Here is a 24078-nt window from a genome sequence, read left to right as displayed (position 1 = left end):
GGGTGTGTGTGTGTGCAGACAGCATTTGTGATGGAGTAACACAATGACCAAGCAGTTGGGCTATGCTCAGGTATCTTCCTTCATGGTGTGATTCCAGAGAATACCATGACTCACCCATTATCCTATCTCTCTCAGGACAGTAACAAGCAAGCTCTTTCTCCAGGAAACTACAAAGTCCAAGATGTCTACAGCACAGCGGAGAGTCCTTCCATCACGCAGATATTGCACCTATATTCAGGATCATATTCTGGAAAGCAAATGCCTCTGGAGATGGTGATTAGAAACCTGCCATATTCCAAGGTACATTTGTAGCCTGATTAACTGAAAGTCTGGACATGAAGGGGAGCAAGGTAGTAGGTGAAGATCAAAGTTGGTGGTGGAGTATTTTTTGAGGTTCACACTAACTGCATCCACTGCTTTCTCTTCCCTCCTAATGATAATAAGTCTACTGAATAGGCCAGAGCCTCTGGCAACTTGATTTGCTCTGGTGGATGTCACTAGGGACAAGTACCTTTTTTCCTTCCATGGTTCCATAGACTGCACCTTCCAAGGATTATATAAAAGTTAGCAGGAAGACAGTATAAGAGGGGACACAGTGTGAGGGGGTCAGCCTTGTTCATTTCTCCCCTAATAAGGGCTCTTTGCTTTGCCTGGCTGAGGTATGCCTGCTGAGTTCTGTGTGTCCTTAGCTGAGTTCTGTCCTTCCCTTGCATGTGAGGGGGGAGACAGGGTAAGAGGGAGGGAGGCTGTAAGGGAGAAGGAACTGCGATTGACATGTAAATTAAAATAATTAAAAAAATAAAAAGTAGTGAGTGGTTATTGAATGAGTGCTAAATGTGGCAGGAGTTGGTAGAGGAGAATTCATATGATCAAATTAAAATGTATGAAATTATCAAAGAGTTAATGAAAGTATTTTAAAATTAAAAAAAGTAAAAGAATGGGCAATGTAGGAAGACTTGTCTATTTGATTATTTTAGTGGAAATACTTTTTTCCCTACTTAGCATAAGATTGACTATTTCCTATTATTTCTAGGTTCTTCAGTGTTTTTTTTAAATCATAAAAAAAATTTCAACTTTGTTAAAGAAGTTTTTTTGAATCTTTTGATATTGTCAGGTAATATCTATCCTTGAGTTTAATTTTGTGATGTTTTACCTATGTTTAATCTACCATGTTTATCTGGAATGAAGTCATTTTGATAATGGTGAAGAACTTTTTGTATGTCATTAAATTTGGTTTGCCATTATACTAAGACTTTTTGTTTCTATCCTCAGCACCAAGATTGGCCAATATTTGTTTTTTCATGACAGACTTTCTCTGTGTAGATTGGTTTCCATAGAACTAAATCTGTAGGCAAGGTTTCCCTATAAATCATAGAGATCCACATGTCTCTGCCTTATATGTGCTGGGATTAAAGATGTGTACTACCACATCCTGGCCACATGTCCCTTTGCTTGAAATATGTTCTTCCAACCCCTTACCCTAGGTAATGTTTATTATTGGTGTGGAGATGTGTGTCTTTTTTTACACCAGAAGACTGGAACCTGTTCACTTCCATTCTATTAGTCATTGTCCTTGCATTGGTCAATTTAGACAAAAGTCTGGAGAGCTATCTTATTTTATATTGTTGCTGTTATTCCTCATACTGTAATTAATGAGTGAATGTGTGTGTGTGTGTGTGTGAGAGAGAGAGAGAGAGAGAGAGTGAGAGTGAGAGTGAGAGTGAGAGAGAGAGAGAGAGAGAGAGAGAAGTTATGTGTGTATATATGTGTGTTTTTCCTTCTTGTGGTTTTGTTGTGCCCAGACTCTGAACCCCCAACACTACAATGAGACCAGATGCAGTGCAAAAGCAAAGAGTCTACTTTTGAATTAACTTGGGATAACTGTCAGTCTGTCACAGTGTGTAGAGTAGGAGTGACCCTGTGCAGCAGTGGGGCAGGACATGTATTGGAGTAGAAAACGTGGAATGTCTGGGGGTCTCCTAGTTGCATAGCAACAGTCTCCAGACTGTTGCACCTTTGGGCTTTGGCACCCTGTTCTGAGTTGACTAGTCAGCCTCACCTGCAGAAGGATGCTACTCCTAGACGTCATCACTGGGCAATTGCTATGCCCTGCATTCCACTATTATCAGCAAAGCACATCCAGAGCCTGCAGGCCACCTTCTGATTGGTTCATTGCCAGATGAAGGATATCTACTGATTGCTTCCCAGAGATTTGGGGAAATAGGGATTAAGTTCATGCATCTGAGTTAGCGGCCTACATCTTGCTGGTACTTTGCTGCAGCCAGTCATGGGAGTCAAGTAGGGGTCTGCATGAGGGTCTGGGACCTTCAGTATTACCAATGTTAATTTATTTTTATCCTGTGATTTCTTGGGTATAGTTATCCTCCGTAATTTTGAATTAGCCTTCTAGCAGTTTCTCTAATGTTTGATTTGTATATAGATAATATTTTCATTTTACTTTATAATGGAATATGCCATTTTCTCCATCCCTGGTGTTTTAATATATTGTAGGGTCTAGTTTCTTTGACTTTTATATATTATTATCCTATCATATTTTAAAAGCCAGAGATTCTCAATTCCATCTCTTTTATTCCCTCAGGGGTTTATTCTCTGTACATCCTGTTCAGATTACTGTATTTTTTATTTTCAGTGCACCACTCAGCTTGTTATTTTTTATGAATGGATTCTGTTTACATTTTGAGGTATTGGATATTTTCCCATGGTATCACCCACTTTTGTTTTTGTGTGCTTATATTTATGCATATCCTCCAGATTGTTTGTTCTGAGTTTAGTTAAGCAATTTATAGGTAGGCCATTATCATCTTCATATATTAGTATTTAATGGAACACAAAATGAGACACTGTATCCAAATGGTGAATAAATAGATAAATAGGCAGGAATGAAATAACAAAAAAAAAAGAAAGAAAGAAAAGAGGAATGATAAATGAACAAGAGAATCAATTAGCAACTGATAACTCACCAAACAAATACTCTACAGTTTTCAGAAGCAGAAGTTGTCACAACTTTCAATCCAATCTAATGATGGTTTTATTCCAACATAAGGGTATTTAGAGGACAACAGCCCTCACCTTCTTATTTCTTTTCATTTAAAGGATTACAAGTGTGTGCTACAATGCCTAGCACTATTTCATATGGTTTGAGGGCATGTAGGCATGTGCACTTTGTATGTGGCTTGTTTCTGCAGAAGCCAGGAGAGGGCACCAGATTCTTTTAAATTGAACTTACAGAGATGGTTGTAAGACATTATGTGTTTAATGTGTATTGAACCCTTATCGTCAATAAGAATAGCAAGTGCTTTTAGGTGCTGAGACATCTCTGTAGCCAAGTTATTGGAAATCTCTTAATAAACCCGTTCCAAATACCTAGCATAGTTTTGTGTATCTGTCAATGTATCCTGTGGTTCTCAGAATAAAGTAAGGTGCTAGGTCCCCAGTGAGACAGTGCTTACTAAAATATTTACTTTGTAGGAAGGAGGTGCCCCCACTTTATCATTTTCAGAAAACAGTGTTTGAAGAGAGATCCCTATTAGAATTTTGTGATTATTATTTATAATTAAAAAGTATTCATAACAACATTTGACATGGATGTCTTCAGACAACGAAGTCTGTGCTGAAATAGTTGGTAAATTAATTTTTTCACATGGGTGAAGGGTGCATGCCTATAAGTTCAGCACTCAGATTGCTGGGCCAGGAAGATAAAGAGATTGGGCTATCTTAGCATACCCAATGAGTAAAGAAAATTAATGCTTTCAAAACTTCTGACTCCAGCTATGTGTTGTTGGTGCATGCATTTAATCCTAAAAATCAGGAGTCATAGGAAAGCATATCTTTTCGAGTTCAAGGCCAGCCTGTTCAAAATACTTATTCTGGTGAAAACTAAAAACAAACAAACAAAAAAACATGATTCCCAGGTGTCTCTGGACACCTCACAGATTGAGGACTCAGAATATATATATTGTTTTCAAAAAATTTTAAAACTATGTGTGTGTGTGTGGTGCTTGTGGCAGAAGCACGGTTAGACACAGTCATATTAATGTGATATCAAGCCTACCCTGATGCAACATATTTAGTTCAGAACATCAGGAAAGATAATAAAAGAAATTCAGTAAATAAATGGATTCTTCATTCTCTATTTGACCTTATAAAATATCAATGCCAAATGTGTCAGAGGTCAATGTGCAACATACACTTAAAATGTAGGTTCCTGTTGTAGTATAGGCTTGAATGTTTAGGGACAGAACTGAATGGAGGAAAATATAAACCACTCCAGAAATCCTGGCAGTAGTTGACAAATGATCTCTCATGAAAGTAAAGAGTTCATTGGCAGCAAATGAAGGAGTTACCTGAGAGTATTTTGTAAAGAAATGGTTAAACTTACTAAACTTACTAAAGGAACAAGAAAAAGACAGTCCTCACAGATTTACTGTCAATCAGTTGAGGAGGCATCAGGGTGATACGTGGTGAACCTGCAGTAGCTGCAAACCAAGGCCAATGAGAAATAAGTGGGAAAGAGAGCTGAGGGAGTTTTCAGAAGGAAATGCTATACTTATACTCTGCTGGGAGGTATGGGACGGTTTGCAGCCTGGTTGGATATAAGTTTGTGGATCCTCCAGAGCCAAAACCCTATCCTAAAACATGGTTCATGTCCAGCTTGCCAAAGACCTCAGTATATTTTTTAAACAGGTATTTTCCCATCAATGTTGATGGCATCACTGTGTGCAGAACATTAGTGAACCAAGCATAGTGTCCAAAAGCATTGTCACAGATGAAGCTCAGTGATGTACTGAGAATGTGAAGTCTTTTCAGCCTTATATAAAAAGTAGTTCTGTTTTTTGTAGTATGCCCATACAAATGGGGCTCTAAGAGGTGGCTCGGCAGATGAGGACACTTGTTCTTCTTACAGTTCCCAGGATGAATACAGAGTATCTCATGTTGACTTTCAAACTCAGTGACTCAGTGAAATCTAGATTCCAGAGATCTGGTGCCCTCTTCTGTCTTCCTTGGGCACTCCACACAGGAAATCATGGGGATGACAGACACACATAAAATAAATTAAAACATGAAATGAATGATTTCAAACTGGATACAACTTGAGATAAACATAGGAATCAACTTAAAACCAGTTCAAAAAGATAGTCACCCATGGGTATGTTCACATCACAATGAGTGCTTGTCTGTGTACACCTGAAATCCTGTATTTCATTCATTGGCAGGAATTGCTCTGTCCCAGACTAGTAATGACTAAATGGCTGGGGTGCAAGGTTCAGAGTCATAAGAATTAGGAAGCAAGCAGGAATGTAATCACTACATATTATAACTTCTGAGAAGCAAACATGTTTAGTAACTAGTATAATGAAAATAAAAGACAAGGAGAATAATACTATTAACACTGCAACTTTTGGCTAATTGCTTTGATATGAAGTAGTCACATAGCCATAATATGGATCAATTTCCATATCCATATCCTTCTCCCTGAGAATGAAAATGTGCAGTTAGAGAGGTGCACTTGGCAGCATTCTGTCGCTCCTGTGAGGCCCACTTATTCATGGCCTCCCTTTCTGACCTCTGGCACCTGTGGTGGGCTGAGGGGGAGTGGAAGTGGAATATCACTTTCCTTTATGGAATTGGATGGCAGCTGAAGTCTAGCAGCAGATATATCATTTGAGGTTTGGGAGGTGATGGGGCCTTGTTTCTGGCAGCAGAAACAAGCTCCCTTGGGAGTAAATTATGAGATGATGCTTGTCAAAGCCTTTTGCAAAAATGGATGTGGTTGCTTATTTTAGGTGGTGAGGCAATGGTGGCAGTCAGAACAGCTGTCTTGTCAGAGGCCATCAAAGACATGCTGGCAGGAGCTGGTTGGAATATTTTGAGTGTGGTAGACTGTGTTGACTGGGAATGTGGCCTCAAAGGGTAAGCTTCAGTGGGAATGCTAGAAACCCAGGTGTGATGCTTTGGGGAAATAGCGCTGGCTTGAGGTTTGTCCAGGTTTGGAAAGCCAGAGGTACTTACTTGGCCTTCCCAGGTAGGGGCAGCTAATCCATGGATGGAGATGGACACTCACTATGAGCACTGCTCTCTGCTGGGTAAGCATTTCCCCAGGTTTGAGCAGGCCCTCGGCCATCAAGTGTCTCATCCAGCAGTGATGTGATGGCAGGTCCTGTCCTGGAATCTTTGTTGCTGCTGAAGTTTATCAGAGCCTGGGTGGAGGAGATGCCCATTTTCTTCTCACTCATTCTTATCATGGGTAAATGACCTGCACTGCCTCCAGCATGCCAGGATGAGTTTGAGGCTTTTTAAAGCTGTCCTGGCTGGGCCCAGGTGAATCTCTCTTCCCAATTAGGGCATAATTTGTGTTAAATATATATATATATATATATATATATATATATATATATAAGTTTCTGTACTCTGATCTTGTGTAGTGGTGAGAATGGGGTGATGAAGTCTCCAACTATGAGTGTGTGAGTTTATTTTTATGTGATCATTGAGTTTTGTAGTGTTTCTTTTTCGAATACAGGTATTTTTATTTGGGTGCATACATTCATATTCATAATTGAGACTTTGTACTCCTGGATTTCTCCTGTGATGAATATGAAATGAAGCAACTTTTTGAAGTGACCAAGGCCATGTTTCCTTCTTGCTTTTTACTTTATTACTCAACTCCCCTGCCAGAGTGTCGTGGGAAATGTTGATACATTCATGGAAGATAATTCAAGAATTCTCTGAATTAATCAGGGTCTTGGTAGCACACTCCATTATTCCCAGCACTCCAGAGGAAAATGCAGGCAGATCATTGTGAGTTCAAGTCCGACCTGGTCTACAAATCAAGTCCCAGGATAGGCTCTAAAGTACTACAAAGAAACTCTGTCTAAAACATCAAAGAAACAAAAAAAAAATCTTAGACTGACTCTAAAACTATAAGCAAGCACCCAATCAAATCCTTCCTGGCAGAAAAGATGTTTTGGTCATGGTAGCTTTTACAATAGTAAAACAGTAATTAAGACACTCACCAAGTATATCATCTGTGCATAGAAATATGTTAATGTTATCCTTTTGTGGTGATATCTTGTTTACACAAATAACGTCTGTTTGGGAGTCAGATATAGATGCAAATGCTGAGAGATCACAGAGAAGGAGCAAGCCACAGCTCATCTTATCTCCTAAGCATCTCAGGAGGTACAAAAAAATTTCCTGTTTTTCCCTGTTTATACCCTGTTTCTGCCTAGCTACATCACTTCCTGTCTTTCTGGGCAGTACTGCAGACCAGTATTGTTAACTAGTGGCAAAGTCCATTCTCAGAAACCCAGAAAGATTTGGTTTGTGGAAGAAAGATATCACCACATCAGTTAAAATGAGAAAATCCTTTGTCAATGATTAATGACTGTATTAATGACCACTGGTAACAAACTTGTGACACTGTTTCTGAATTAAGTGTCTTAATAACAGAAACTGTCAAGTCTAGGTTGTATGTTTTCAGCTGCCCAGATTGCTGCCATGTAAGGATGCTGTAATTTTCCTGCAGGTGTTCCCTCTGTCCCTTTAACACATGGCTTCTGGGATAGCCATTGGCTTTCCTTAATGACATCACCCTCCCTCAGCCAATCAGCAGTAGATAGTGTTTTGAGGTTACCTTGGAAATAACTGACGAAACATTGCTCACTGCTGAGCATCCTTGATCGTGCCCAGACGTGGACTTTTTACTGAGAAACCCAACAACCAGAGTACTCATCCCTTTATCCAGATCCTACACCTTTTAGAAACCAACAACCTGTTCTTTCATCCCTTCATCCATATCTACTCCTTTTCTTTGTTGTTCCTGACTTGAAGATGTCAGGTAGGAAAAAAAAAATTAATGGTTTCAATTTTTTTTAATGGACAGCTCCATAATCTGGGAAGCATCAAACAATGTGGGATTAAGGGCAAATTGGTGAACATCAGGATGATGGCATAAATGTAGTCTTGGATATGACATTTCCTAGGGGTGTATTGGACAGAGAATTTCTCCATCCTGTCACTAAATGTGTCTTTACTTTCCTTGGTGAGATAGCAGGCTGGAAGGGCTCTCTGAGGTATTGTGTCTTAAGAGTATGAAAGAAGGAAACCAGACTATTCCTGGGACTGTTTCAGCTGAAGCACAGAGAGAGCTGGCTATGTAGACAGGTCAAGTAAGGGCTATGATTCTTCCCTGCACTAATTTTGTCTCATGAGAATTACCATGTTAATACTGTGGAACAATGATGTTGGCATATCAGTGGAAATGTCTGCAATATCTTCCACACCTCCATGAGCAGGGTTGCCTGGCCGTCCAGGCTGGTTAGGCAGCTATGTCTTACTCATGGACCATAAGGAAAGTTTCTTGGACCTTGGCTTTTACAGTTAGGCCTGTTACTTCATGGGACAGACAGGTCTGTGTTTCATGTCTAGAGCACAGAAGCAATAGTGTTTCCTGTTGTGACTCTCAAAACAAACTCTTGAAAATTAGTGTCAGTTCCAGGACTGTTTTTTTGGTGTGTTCCCTGAGCACTTGGGAGCTGAGGTACCTGAGCCAGCACTAGCAAAGCTCTGTCCAGTTTTAAAGGAACCTTTCTTCATGTTAAAATTCTTTTTAATTTCTCAAATTGAAAGACCCCCACTATGCATATTGCCTGTTTGAACTGCTCTTGCCAACTAGCCAAGGTCAAGTTATGGGAAAAATACTGGAGGGAACCAGTTGCTACTCTCATCCAACGTCAAGCAGATATCTGTGGTCTGCAGCTTGGACCAAAGCAAGGTCAGCAGGATGATATCTGGGAACAGAAGGTTCTGGGAGCATTCTATGTAGACCACCAGAGTGCTGAGATAGTCATAACTGAATTCTTTGTATTTTTTTTTTTTTGTGCCCAACCTGAATAAGCAACTCTGTGCTTGGATAACCCAAATTGCCTTAATTGAATGGACCAATGAAATCCCTGTAACCATGCTTCTGCTTCTGTAAGCCTGCTTCTTGCCACCCCAACCCTATATAAACTGCCTGAGTTTTAACCTCAGCATAGGGACCGTATATTCCCTGGAACATGGTCAAAGTCTCACTGACCCACCCCTTAAAGATATCTGGTTCTTCTCCACCGCCAACACTCACCCTTTCTGCTTGAGGAATTAAGTGTGTAGAGTAACACTTCAGCACCTTTATCACAATTTAAGGACTCTCTTCAGTGGCTTTTGGATTACACTGTTTCTTTTTAAAGTGAGGGAAGATAAAAGTCTCATGTAATCATTTCTCATTCTTAATTATGAGTCTGTCATCATAGATACCAATGCAGAGGAAGCTTCCTAGGCCATAACAGCCAATGACACCACAGATCATTGACTTCCACATGGCTTCAGGAGGCAGTATAGATTATAGAGACCCATCTGGCATGGAGCTACAGCACAGTCTATGGAGGCCTTTTGAGGAGGGTCAATTCAGATAAAGGACCACTCTCCATCTCCATTAGTGTGAGCTTCTGCAGCTCTGTTTCACTTCTACTTGGCCTGTTCATGGAGATCTGCTCTGTCATCGCCAGCATCATCTTCTTCTTTTCAGTCTCACGAGAATGCTTTTAAAAGGCATCTGCCCATAAGACCTGATATTTTAAATGTTTCAGAGTTCTTTTGTTCTCTCAATATCCTCTGCTCTCTCATCTCCCCTCAGTGTCTCCCTGGGTCTCTAAGCCTCCTGGAGCTGCTCTGTGGTTGTGCAGATGTCAGCAGCCACTGACATCTCAAATTGATATTTACTGAATAAATTCTTGAAAAAATTTTGGATGTAATCAGTTGCATTTGAAGTTAGGTCATATCTACAAACTCATCAGCTATATAATAGGATTAAAAGCCTTCAACTCTATGACCATAGTGGTCATTAAATTAGCAGTGCATAAATGAACAAAAACTAACATTAGTTTCTGGAGAAGCAGAGGATTTGTTTTCATAAGTTCTTTTATTCTTGCTTACAGGCAAATTTTTAAAATCCTGTCTCAGACACCAACAGAGCTCACCGGGACTTTTCACTCCTATGGCCCCAAATGGGGTAAGTCTCATTCCTTTTGAAAACAATGTTCTTTGACATGCAATCATATATAGAAATTTAAAGAAATGGAATCATTTTTTAAATTAGTTGTTATTCAACTTAAAATCTATCTTATTTTACATACTAATGCCAGGTGCCTCTCCCTCCCTTATATCCATTCCCCTACCTCCCCCTTTAGTAGCAAAGTAAGGAGATCCAAAACTGGGTAGTTCACTAAATTTATTGAGCTGTATTGCTGCATGTGGTGTTTTATTTACTATAATTTCTTTAGTAAGAGCTTTTTCACACACTTACTCTCTCTCTGTGTCTCTATTTCTATCTCTCTCTCTCACACACACACACACACACTGTGTATGTGTGAATGTCAGACCGGAGGCATACAGAATGGTAGGACAGTAGTAGGTGGCTTCTGATGTTCCTCTATCTTGTCTTTTCTGTTTTAGAACAAGAGCACCATGCAAAAATACCAAGAAATATCTCTTCTGCCAAAAGAGCGGCTCAGATTTTTAATTTCCATAGGAATGAATGTGGAAGTCAGCGACAAAGTACCCATGGAAATGTATATCAAAATGAGTGATGACCTCCTAGAGATGGCGGCAGATCTACAAACAAAAGAACTTAAAGAGAAAGCATTTGTGTTATACCACAAATTTTTAATGTGAGAACCTGCACTTTCTATCTCCTTTCCTGTGACAGATCCCTTACTAATCCTGTCTTCATCTTCATGTTTCTCCCCTCTGCTGACAAAGAACTTGAGAAAGACATCTTTCAGTCGGAGTTATGGCCGCACACAAATGTTTTTCCTTGCTATTCAAAGACACGAGAACCACAAATAAGGGAAATCATGATAGTTCATGAGCATGTTTCCACATGGCCTTCATTTTAGATGAAAGTTTGCTGTTTAAGTGGTTGTGTCTGCATTGGTGAGTGTGTCAACTGCTGTATCTCTGGCCAGGCATTCAGTCACAGACTTATTCCTATGTATGGCAGAGCCCAGATTGCTCTTCTCTTAATCCTGTAGCATATTGTTTAGTTAAGAAAGAAGTTAGCATTTCCTGAACCTAAATAGGAACCAGAGAACTATGTACTACCTGGGGTCAAAGTGGCTTAGCATACTTTCTCTGTTTTTGTTCATACGTGGATAGGCAGAATAAATGCAAGATGGCAGAGCTGTCACCAGATATTTACACGTATGCTAAGTGACATGAATGCTTTGTGTTTGAGGAAGGGAAAGATGGCAAAGGTCTCACCAGTCCTGCCTAGCCCTGTGTTTGGTGAAAGAGAACCTGAGGACATAAATGCAGGTGACTGTAAGGAGCCCAGGCTCTTGGGAAGACCTCTGTGGTCCTGAATCTATTGATCTTCTGAAGGCTGTTTGTGCTGAGTAGGCATATCTCCATCAGGTTCCACAGAGGAAAAGAAAGGTCAGACTTAGACATGAACACAGATACCACATTTTATAATTCTCAGGTTGCGCAACTTGAAGAACATGATTTGGATGCTTTTCCAACTTTGGTTTTCTGCAATGTGAAGGTAATCTCTTGAGATTACAGTAAACATCCCTCTATTTCCTCTCCTTAAGAGAAATAAGTGTGTTACTAGAGTACTTATTTGCCCCTCCAAACAAACATCAGTTTGTCACAACCATTTTTCAATCCCACCCTGCACTCAAGAAACTTTCTTGGTTCCTGGACTGACAGGAGTGTTGAAGCAGGTTAGCAGTCTTTGTGGGTGCCTCGTCTCACTAGGTTCCATTGCACAGCTCCCTGCAGCTCTGAGTTCTCCCAGTGTTTCTTTTCATTACCTAATGCTCTCAGGGAGAGGTTGTTCCCTGCTCAGAAACAATACTCTATGCTTCTCTATGAGCACACATCCTTCTCCTTTGGTAGTAGAAGGAAGAGACCACACTCTATTTTTTCTTTTGAAGTTCAGGAGGAGGATGGTCTGTTTCCTTGATAGTCTGTGAGCTCATTAACCCTCCCTGCTGTCTCCTGCATGCTAGGATGACAAGCACACACAATATCAGATTAGCTATACTACTTGATATCTGATATTTTAGGAACGCACTAGTTGATAGAAGAATTACGACCTTTCTTTCTCTAGGCACTGGGATGGATATGGATGTAACATATCAGGGTGGAACTCTTCTCACTCCAGCATCTTCTGAAACCATGCCTAGAGAGACCAAATTTTTTCAGGGTCTCATTTACAAATTTGGACCTTTTCTGCTCACATATTAATGCTGCTTTATTGCTTTAGACTCTTCGTGGAGAAGCTGAGACATGGCCCAGAATACTGGAACACCCTTTCCAAGGGAACACGATCCAAAATCAACAAGGTGGGTCTTTTTTATCCATGTGGCAGTCCTAAATCTCCAGAGTCACAGGGAGCTACTTAGAGAAAAGTCACAGATCCTGTCCCTGGGTAAACAGGACATCTCTCAGCATAACAATACAGAAGAAAGGGATGGCAGCAAATTGGGGTCAAGTCGTGAATAAGATTCTGACATCTCATGGAAATGGATAGTATCCCCAGTACAGGAAGGGACTTTTAGAGCCCATTCTCCATGGTATGATACTTCTTTAGCATGGAGACACGGGGTGGTGGGGAGCCTAAACCCTATCACAATTGATTTAACAGTCTTTGATGATTCCTCATGGAAGGCCTCACCCTCTCTGGGGAGTGGAAGGGGGATGGGATGGGTAGGGGTCTGTGTGGGGAATAGGATGATAGGAGTGAGATGGAACTGGATTAGATATATAAAATAAGAAAAAATATTAAATTAAAAAATATTCATAAGTCCCTTCCCATTTGTTTTCTTTCCCCCTTTGCTGACATTGGGTCAGTTCTAATTCTCCCTTTCTGTTTTGTTTTGCAGACAATACATAGGGTCTTTGACATAGTTGAGGCCCTGAAGAGACAACTCCTGCAGCAATATAGCGAGGAGTACTCAGAATACCTGGCAGATAAGGTCAGTGTGTGAGCATGAAGACAGGATGTTTTTGTATCACTTAATCAGCCTGTGACCTGGGACTCTGTTTTACTGTCAGCGGAGGTTGTGATCCAAGGAACAGGATCTACACATTCTTGCAAACATATGCACTCATACCTATAGAAGACAACACACACATGCACACACACATGCACCTATTTACACCCATATACTCATGCATATTCATAGTCACAGATACATACACCCCAAGTGTATTATGGTTTTGAGAACATTGAGACCAAACTGTCCCTTAAGAAAGCCTTACAGTATCTGAGTAAAGGGGTGTTGGTTGTTTTTCATAGGACCAAGGTTATGGAGGGGATCATAGATGCTGTGGTGATTTGTCATACCTCAACACAACTTCCTTTGTTCATCTCTTTGTTGGCAGGTCTTTTTCTTCTGACTTTTGAAATATTAGACTAATCCCATTTTTCTTTCTATAGAAAAAAAGTGAAGAAGAAGAGGCAGAAAATAAGACCTTTTGGCATGAAGTAAGAGATACCATCAAACACTCCGCAGACTTTGCCAAATGGAGTGCTCTTCTAGACAGGCTGGTGGATGGAGTTGAGGAAGACAGGAGCAGAGAGGACTTGGCACTTAAAAGTGCTAAAGTGTCTTCTGAAGAATGCACTGTTATTACAACATCAGTGCCATGCAGTCCACAAGAATCCATCAAAGATATGAAAAGGGGCCCATCATCAGACACACAGGGTGGAGAGGTGAAGGTGGTGGAAAGCCCAGGTAAGTCACCACAGGTTCATGTTTTTATTTTATTTTATTTTTAATTTAATTTATTATTTTACATGTCGATCCCAGTTCTTTCTCCCTCCCTCCCTTATTCACTCTCTTTTACCCTCTCTGCCCTCTCATATGCACTCTAACCACCCTCCCCTCCCATCCCCCAACCCAATTCCATATGTAGGGGAATGCCATCCAGTTGGGGTCATGTGAAGTAGGGACTAGGGCTTCGCTCCTGTCTCTAGATTAAGGCAGTTATCCCTCCATGGGGGATGTGTTCCCAAAGTCCTTTTGTCCACCAGGGATACATCCTGGTTTCACTGTCTGAGGTCCCTTAGACTGCTCAGTCCTTCTGGCTGAGACCCATATTCAGGGGGGCCTGAGTCATTTCCATGCTGGCTTCCCAGCTATCAGTCTGGTGGCCCATTAGCTCCTCCTTGTTCTTGTAAGCTGTCTCTATGTGTTTCTGCCTCCTGGTGTTGTCCTCTCCATCTGCATCTGAGTTCTACTTCCACTCAGTGTTTATGTATGGGTGTTTGCTCCTCTTTCCAACAGGCACTAGTTGACATCTCCATGGATAAGTTAGTTGTTGATCTCACTCTCCGGGAAGGGCATTTATGGTAGCCTTTCCACGGAAGCTCAAATTGTTAGTTGGCAGCAGTCTTGTAGTTCTCTAGACCTCATGATTTTAAAGACTTATGTTTAAATAGAGCCTATTGCATCAGGGTCAGCCACACACATTTTCGAGTGCACCTCACCAGTCTAGTAGTGCTGTGCTTTTGAAGAGGTGTCTGAAGTTGGGAGCACTAAGCAGCGCAGAGAAAGCTTCATCCCCCATGCAATTTCCCCAGTCTTTGTCTTTCCTGGATCCCCTTTGCTGTGGTAATAGAACCTCGAGTGACTAGTATTTTCTCTTTCTTTCCTGCCATCTGACTTCCCATAAAAGAAGCCTTTAACTTAGTTTAAGCCAGTTCAGTTTCTTCAAAACTCATGATATTCAGATCCTCATCTTTTCAGAGCTCTGGAGAGAATAGAGGAAGCACATTAAAATACTCCTGAATTATTGCTCATCGTGAGGACTTTGCTGTGCATTGGTAATTCCGAAAAGACTATTTTGGTTGTATGTGATTGAATTTTCAGCATCAGGTAGACCTCTGTAGGATTCTCCTAGTAGGTCAGGGAGATAATGACACTGATTGAAGTGCTAGCTGTGACAGCCTCAAACCTAGGGTCGAATCTCCAGAAATCACCTGACAATTGGCTGTGGGTGGCCACCTCCCTATTCTAAGATCTCTTCAGGTTACATGAGACAGGGAGACAGAGAAGACCTGTTTTTTCACAGCACAGATAGCAGGGAAGACACAGAGCACAGAGAGATTCTTTTAGACTAACAGTGCCAGGGAAGGCCTGCACTCCAGGCAGTCTGCTCACATCTGCAGATGTGCTGTCACACCTGCACATCTTTGCCCACACATGAACATGCACATTCTGAAAAATACACACATATCATAGACATGTACAAACACATGGTTCATATATGAAGGATTTCAAAGGAGAAATCACGAATATTGAAGAAAAAAGTTCTCAAATATGCCATCTAAATACATTATTACTTTTATTTTTTATTTGTATCATCTGGCTTTACAGCCTAAATAGGCCTTAACTTGAAATCCTGGCCCCTCACCTAGGAAATGCTTAAAATCCAAATATGCAACTACTGGGCTGGAATTTTACATATTTCTAAAGTATTGGTTGATTCTTGTCTGCACTGGCATGAGTCAAATCTCTCCTTGAATGACAACCTCAAGCAAAATTGCAATTCCCTTCTTAATTACACATTGGTGAGAGTCAGAGTGCCCCAGCTGTGGCCCTGTGTATTCAACAATCAGCATATTTACAGATGATCTTAGAGAGTCAGTCTTAGAGAGCCTAAAGCCTGTACACTCAGCAATCTACACATCTGCATAACATAACATCGGAGCAGAAGTAAGCTATTCTGTTCCTTTTGGACTGTAGAAACAACCAGGTTAGAGTATGTGGCCTCAGCTAATTTTAGGGAAAGAGCTTTGAGAAGAAAGTTCTCACCTGGATTGTGGTTGTATTATAGGCAGGGGGCTCCTGAAGTGATATCCAATATCTTTGAGATTTTTCCTCCAGGCCACCAGGCTGAGCTCCACTCATGGACACCAGGTCCTGTAACCTCAGACTTCTCTCTCTTTTCCTTTGCAGGTCAGAACTCCAAAGGCCTCCGCCCTGTAGTCCTTCCAAAGGACCTTTGTGATCAGTTTCTGCGCTGTGCACGGAAGAACACCAGGAAAGGCATAGAGACATGCGGTGTATTATGTGGTACCATGGTAAATATAGGAAAACCCCTTCTTGATCTGAGGCTGTATCTTATTCCCCTTTGGCTGCCCTTGACTCCCAGAGAATATATCTAGGGGCTGTATCCATACATATCCCTCAACAGAAGGAACCATGTGTGAAATGACATTAGCTAACTTGAATTTGATGAGTTTCTGTGTCCTGGTGATTACCTACTTTGTGCTAAGGCTTAGAATAGAAACTAAACACTTCAAGACCTGTGAGCAGACCTAATGCCTGCTGCAAACAAAACCCTAACCTAGGATATGCTATTGGAGACATCTCATGTTCATCTCATTACCCCTACATTTTTCTGTTTCCCAGGAAAGCACTGGAGCAGTCAAGGTGGGGAAACACTGGGGTGAGGGTAAAGGATGAGGGTCATTCACTGGGGTGAGGGCTTCATTTATTTATGGAAAGTTGGATTGACAGTAACTGTAACAAGTTGTTTTCTTGTGGCAGGTCAAAGAAGAATACCATGTGACCCACATAATTATTCCTGTGCAGACAGCAGGCCCTAATTATTGTTATGCGGAGAATGAGGAGGAAATATATTTCATACAAGAGGAACTGGGCCTTCTGACGTTAGGTTGGATTCATGTAAGCAAATTGATTTCACAGGTGGTGAGCCCAGATCTGTGTCTGCACAATCAAGACGAATTTCATCCATCTGTGAGCACCCACAGTCACTGGTGTTCTAGTGTTTAGTCAAAAGGCACATTCCTTGGTGCATTTCACCTTTACTAATTTACCTCTTCCTCAGTGTAGTTCTTCATTGTTCCACTTCTTGGTTAATGTGTTGTGCATTGTAGACTCCCTAGGAGGTAAGAAAACATGGTGTAGACACCATCACCCTAAATGCTGTATGAAAGTATTTCACTCAGTCAAGAGAGTTCCCTCTGTTGATATCTTTTTGCCTTTATGAAGAAGTACTTGGTTTTGTACACCCAAAGAGCTTCTTCATGCAAAGTTGCATCCAAATTTCCTTATTTGCCTTACAATAATACACCATGGCAGATGGAAGTAGGTTCTGTGAAGCCAGGTGAAGACAGGAGATAATCCCCTGGAGGCTTTTGTTTGCTGAGATTCAGAATACCTGGTAAATGGTGGGTGTGACAGCAGGAGAAGTGACTTTCTGAGGGATAATAAGACCTAATGGGGACTGCTTGAGCACAGTGGGTTATTCCATAACAAAAGGCTGCAGGAGAACTGGTCATGGGTTTCCCAGAAGCCACAGACCAGGGACAGTAAGAGAGAGAATTCAGGATGTGACCTAGGGACAATCTCCATCTGCAAGGGGATTCAGTTCTCATGCTGGAGCTGGGGTTCATTGATGAGTTTGGCTTCTGAAATTTAAGCAGGCCATGGTGCCAGAGACTAAAAGGTTTAACTAATCCATAGAAATACAGTATACAGGCAGAATACTGACATCCTGTCATTCAGGAGGTAAGACTTCTAGATGATGACTTTGGCACCAAAAAGTAATAACCAGAAAGAAAGAGGCTTGAAAAAAATGGGTTGAGTTTACGGCTATGTGGGAGTCTTACAGGACTGTCATGTTGAGTCTTCATCTAAGCTGTAGATCCCATAGGAAGGGAGAGTCATGAGGCCACTCTGTGCAGAACTAGTTTAACAGAATCTTCAAATGTACATGAATCGGGCAATGGCTTGTTTTGTTGGTTTTACCAGTTTTTACTTCCTTTCTTTTTCCAAATGTTTTCTATTTTAAAATATAGCTAATTTGTAAGTATGCATACATTTGCAGTGTAATTAATGACTTCTTGATGAAACATCCATGTGAATAATATCTTAGAGAAGGAAACAGGAACCTTCCAAGGGCCTTGTCAAGCTTTGCAACTTCTCTCTTCTGAGACTGATCTCCTTCTTGTTCTAACTATCTCTTTCTCATTTCATTAGTATTCATCTACTAAGTGTGCCTTCCTCCATGACATCAGCATTTCAGTACTGCTTGTGTCTTGAAATGTAGAGGTTAGATATTTGGTTTTTACATCTGGCTTGCTTGCCTTAACATCTGCAATGTTCATCCCCTTTGTGGCATGCAGTTGCCTGAGGTGTGCTTAAACCTGGCAGGCTATGAAGGAAGGGAGGGAAGAGGCATAAGTTAATGCAACAGTACTAGGTAGAGTAACACAAAATACGACCAGATGTGGCTTCTCTTCACATAGGAAGATATCCCACAGCTCTTAATGGCAGGGAACTGAAGACTCACAGAGTCTGTTGAACTGAAGTTCTAAATAGTTTGGGAACTCTTGGTAAAGATGGAATAGATTCTATTGTTGGCAGGAGGGAAGCAGATGTAGGTTAGAAGCTAAAGGACAAACTTGGAATGGTTATTGTTTAGACATCAGGTATAAGTAAATATGGATGAATAAAAGTCTAGTCCTCAGTGAGGGAACAGCCTCAAGTAATTTTTTAAAGCTCAGCTTCTAATGACCTTATAGATTAGGTTGATAAGTGAGGTCATTTCCTCTTCCTTCTCCACCTAGCAGACCACAGATGTGTCCCAGCATGATTTGGCGAGTCATTGTGGGAGGCAGTGGTTGAAAATTCATGGGGGCTGCTGTGTTGGGTATGTCATTGGGCTTACTGTGATTTCTTGAATTCTTTTGTCTCCATAGACCCATCCAACCCAGACTGCCTTTTTGTTGAGTGTGGATGTACACACACATTTTTGCTACCAGAAGATGCTGCCAGAATCAATTGCAGTGGTGTGCGCACCCAAATATAAACAGTGAGTATATATAATTTAAGCCTAGACGGTACAAGAGCAAAATCCTCTATGGCTCAGAACACTGTAAAAACTAAGTAATATCCAGAAAGTCTTAACTGAGTGCTATAGAAGCCCCCTTTTAAGGTGAACATTCTAACACCAGCTGCTCTTAACAGATGTGCTGATACCACTGTTCGTTTTCTAAGACAAAGCACAAAGAAGTGATCTCAAGTGTCAGAGGTTGAAGATATTCCACACAAGAAACTGCCTAAAGTGTCATTCTCAATGTCACCTTAGTCTGAATTCCTCAGCAGAGCTAGTGTTGGGAAAGCAATGAATCACCCTGTTTCTTTGAAAGAATTTTGTACCCTGGATAATGTCCCACAGGAATTAGTGGTCATAGGTTTGAGCGCTACCCCATTTATTCCTGACAGTGATTGGCCTGAACTGGATTGATTCTTCTTTGTGCTCAATTCTACTGTTGAGAATTTTATTATTAAGTCAAACTACAAGAAAGGGATCAAGAGAGAGAAAACCATAGAGAGAGATACACGTAAGGAGAGGAATGAGAAGGAGAGAAAAGAGAGGAAGAAAAGGGAGGGAGGACAATTAGGACTATGACAAAGAAGACATAGTCTAACAGAACTTCAATGATAGTGTTTACTAGGAATAGTAGGAAGACATACACATCATCTGTGCGGGAGGAAGATTTGTGCAGGTCAGAGCAGAGAGAGCAGGAGAGCAGGGGAATAAGTGTAGGTATGAAAGAGAAAGAAGAGAGGACATAGAGGAGAGGAGAGAGAGGGAGGAAAGAAAGGGGAAGGGGAGAGAAGAAGATGGAAAGAGGGAGAGGAGAGAGAGACAAATGAGTGTTGTGGGGATTTCTGTTTGACTGTGAGTCTGCCTTTCTCTTTTCAGAACAGGAATTTTCACACTGACAACTTTTGGATTAAAAGAAATATCAAGCTGCCCCAGGAGGGGCTTCCATCCCCATAATCAGGACTCAGCTCTTTTCTGTGTAGGTATCTGTATACAGGAGAAGAAACATAATAACATTGTGAGAATATCCAAACCCTGTCCCACAAAATTTATAAGAGCCAGGGATACAACCACAGAGATTCAAGGAAGCTTGAAATCCTGGAATCAGAATGCTAAGTCTAAGAGGTAGAGCATTCTGTGTGTGATTACATGTATCATAATTAATATGTATATGCATTTGTATAGAATTTGGATCACACTCTGATCCTAAAGGGAAAATAACACTTGTGTACATTTCAGCTCTTCTTTTAAAAAGATATATAATTTTATATTTCATTATATTTATACCTGTACTTTCATTGTGTAGCCTTTTAAAAATAGAACCTATTTTTATTTTAATTTGTTGTCTCTGTGGATTTTCACATGAGAGTTTAGTGCCTGTGTGGTAAAAGACGTTTGCAGAGTCATGGTTCATACCAGGGTGATCAGTTTTTTGTAGCCAGATACTTTCTACCAGAACTGTTCAAAATTACCTAGCTCCATTTTGGAGTACAGTAATGTTGTTTCTGAGATATTAAAAGATATTGCTCATTTTAAAAACGAATTATCTAGAACGGGAGTTCTCAAGTTGCCAATTGTAATAACCCCTTCCATGGTGAAAAACACCCATAACATAAGCTCTTGGGCAGTTGCAGTAGATCATCATTTTGAGGCTAATTGATGTTACATAATAAGACTTTTAGACTGATGATTACCTATCATGTTGTAGACCCAGAGTGACCATCCCTGAAATGTCAGTAATGTCACCCTTACAATCTGATTAATGTAATGACTCCCCTCAAGGTCTATTGGATCACCTTTGCCATCTGATGTACATTATGACTCCAATGGTGCACTGCACTTGCACATCTCTAACAACAAACACAATAACAAAAACAACAACAACAAAAACCTATTTGCTATGTGACTCTGGAAAATAGATGGAAAAGATCCTGAGATACACAGAGATGATTGACTCTAAACATGAGGCATGAGGAGAACTAGGTGGGAGTGTTGGGGACCAGAACTTTTGACATTACTTCTAATGACATCAAGATTTCACCACTTGGCTGAGAACTATCTGGCTGCAATGAAATTCTTCAATCAAAACTTACTGCTCGGGATGTGGCTCAGTTGTGATAGTGTTCCAATTTTAAGAATTAGTATCTCAAATCCTTTCCCAGCACTGATGAAAACAGTTGTGCTTATGTTTGCCTATAATCCAGCACTGGGAACCTCGAAGCAGTAGAATAATGTCAGGATCCTTCTGGCTTAGCTAGGCTATGTGTGCTAGCCTATGTCGCACAAGGCCCTCTTTTGGTATAAATAAAATGTACAAGTTGTTTCAAAACTGATTTCCATTCCCTAACAATATTTCCCTTTTTCCAATTGCAGGACTGCCGTCATGTCACCATCCAAAACAGCAGGGTGACAATCACGGATTTGCGATGAGTATATCCCACAGACCCACCTCAGTGGGAGCCTGTGTGTGTGTGTGTGTGTGTGTGTGTGTGTGTGTGTGTGTGTATGTGTGGGTGTGTGTCTGTGTGTGTGTGTGTATTTTGTATATATGTGACTGAATGTATGGTGGTGTGTATCTGTGTATGTATGTTAACCTGTGTTATGTATGTTACATCTGTGTTAAGGATATCAATGGTATAGTATGTATTTATGGCACACTGTGTTCATTCACAGAGCCCAGATGAACTTAGTTCTACATTTCTGTTTTAGCAATTAGGAAAAGCGTCAATAAAACACAGAAGAATGTGATACATAAAGTCAAGACCTCTTGAGTACAAACCCTGAGTCTAGATGTGAGATCATAGAAATTTATTTGATTTCAAGGTGAGGTGGCTATATTTTTGACTTGTCAGTAATATCTTTCGTCAATAATGCACAAAGTGAGAAATGTGATAAGGCAATATGGACAAAGCCATCAGCTCAATCACAGGTATCGCAAAGGAAACATAATCTGCAATATGTTTTAATTTATGACATTTGCTATATTCATGGCTGAATTTTGAGGTGAAAGATCATAGCTCTTTTGAATAAGTAGAGAAAAATTGATCTAATATTGCATTCTACTAGAATTACAATTCTAGATTGTGAATGTAATTTTCTGTTTTTTGTTTCAGCCTCTTGTTTTTGTAATGACACCTGATGCTAGAAACCCTTTGACTAACAACATTTCCTGACTAAAACAGACTGTATGGAATATTTAACATAAAAGAGGGATGTGTATGAATTGAGAACAAAGAGTACAAAATGCAAGTTCTTAAAAATAATTTGAAATTAGGAATCATTTAGAGATCATATATACTGTAAAAATGAATAAAACAATGTTTACATATTTTATGTCAACAAAGTATAATAGTACATCTTAGAACATGATGGGATTTCAAATTTAATAAAGATTCCTTTTATTGCATTGTAGAAACACAATGTTAGAAAGGATTTCAACATGACTGGTGGCCCCTCCTTACCTTGAGTACCACAGGGAAACCTTTTCAAGATGACAACCTTCCTGGTAAACATTTTATTCTTATGTCCATCCTTACTACAAATGTCCCTGATAGCGAAGCAAAATTTATTCCCATTACCCAGATATACAATCTTCTGGACCAGTTTTGATTTTCTGTGCAAATATTCAGCAATACATCATTTCTCTACATGAAATCTTACAGTAAATATATAGTTAGGTTATTTATACTTAGTAATTATGCCCTCAGATGACATCTTAATTGTTTTCTTTTAAATTAGTCATATAGTCTATGAAAACTTTAGTAAATTCTATTTTCATTTTATATTTATATATTAGGAAGAGCTTTCTAAATCTACAGTCGTCACATATTAGACCAGTTGTCTTCCTATTCATCGTACTTACAAATTGTTCTATTTGGCTTGCTTGCATTATGCATATAAAACTGTTTACATTTTATTTTCCTTTCATTTGAATTGAAATTAGTCTATTATTGGGAAATGATATAACAATTAAGATTCCATAACTTAATCTGTTTAAGGTGTATTTCTTCTTCCAAAACAATTTGTATCATTGAAGATCATTCAATTAGTATTAGTAAATTAATAAATTACTAAGGGAATAACAGTACTTAATGAATGTATGATTTCTTCTAATGAGAAGATAATTGTCAAGGTACTTGTGGTCCAACTCTAAACTCCTGCTTGTTTGAATTTTTATGCATGTGTAGGTTAGAAAGACTGATTGCATATCCAGTACCGAGGAGACCAGGTAATGGAGAAAGCAAAAGTGTTAGTTGTTGATAATAGCAGTTGACACAGCTTGTAATTAACTATGTGGTATTTGTAGATCTTCAAACAATATAAATTAGTAGGCACAAATTAATTACAAATTAACTAATAGGCATAAGTGAAGAATGATACTTTCACGATTGCTAAGCAATAGAGCTCACTCTCAGAATTAGTTACTACAAGTTCAGCAGGTTTAGTTATGCTCTGTGCAGCTGTGTCTTCCTATGTAAGTATGGCATAACATCTGGGTGAGTAGGTGTTATAACAGAACATCATATAATTTACTATAGTCAGTCTTTAGTGTCTGCAAGACCCATATCTTCATACATTTTTGTCTTCTGTACTCATTGTTTCACAGTTCTGAACTTCTGGGTAGACAAAAACATTATAGCATTCCTTGTGAGAGACTGTGAGCAGAAAGCAGATGTCCTGTGGACTGAGCAATGGATGTGCGACACATGATTAACTTCAGACTGTGTCTCCATCAGATCTGTTCATGCTCATTTTTCTCTGCAACCTGGTGCACTCTCAACTTTACATTAGTTCAAGTAATGTTCTGATAATCTACTTTTCCAAATTTTTACTGCATATGTAATAATACTAACCCAATTTGTAGGATAATAAGCATTCAACTCATGAATCAATCACTTTTATGCTACAAGTATGATGTTTGTTTTATTTAATTCTTTACATAAGATTTGTAGGATGATTGCCAATTGAATGTGACTTTCTCTAGAAGCTGGCATTATGGGCCCACAGATCAGTACACATAAAATAGATTATTCTGGAAAGATTCTTACTTAGGCTATGTACCTATATCTCAAGTGGTCATTAAGACAGATTGCATAGTTCATTCTTGAATTTATGTTTTATGTGAAGCTCCTATACATAATTTATTTTCAT

General features: G+C 39.9%; 1 long non-coding RNA gene across 1 annotated transcript; it reads left to right on the top strand.

Annotated features, from left to right (window-relative positions):
- Nucleotides 1–18832: 18832 nt before the first annotated feature.
- On the top strand, nucleotides 18833–21370 carry LOC127232524 (uncharacterized). The gene is made up of 3 exons (XR_007835391.1): nucleotides 18833–18909; nucleotides 19807–19906; nucleotides 21301–21370. It is a non-coding gene; the product is annotated as an uncharacterized LOC127232524 (long non-coding RNA).
- The last annotated feature ends 2708 nt before the right edge of the window (nucleotides 21371–24078 follow it).

The sequence above is a fragment of the Phodopus roborovskii genome, unplaced genomic scaffold (genome assembly GCF_943737965.1).
Source record: "Phodopus roborovskii unplaced genomic scaffold, PHOROB, whole genome shotgun sequence".
Taxonomy (NCBI): Eukaryota; Metazoa; Chordata; class Mammalia; order Rodentia; family Cricetidae; genus Phodopus; species Phodopus roborovskii.
The sequence above is the reverse complement of the archived record's forward strand: the minus strand, read 5'-3'. Positions and strand labels throughout refer to the sequence as shown.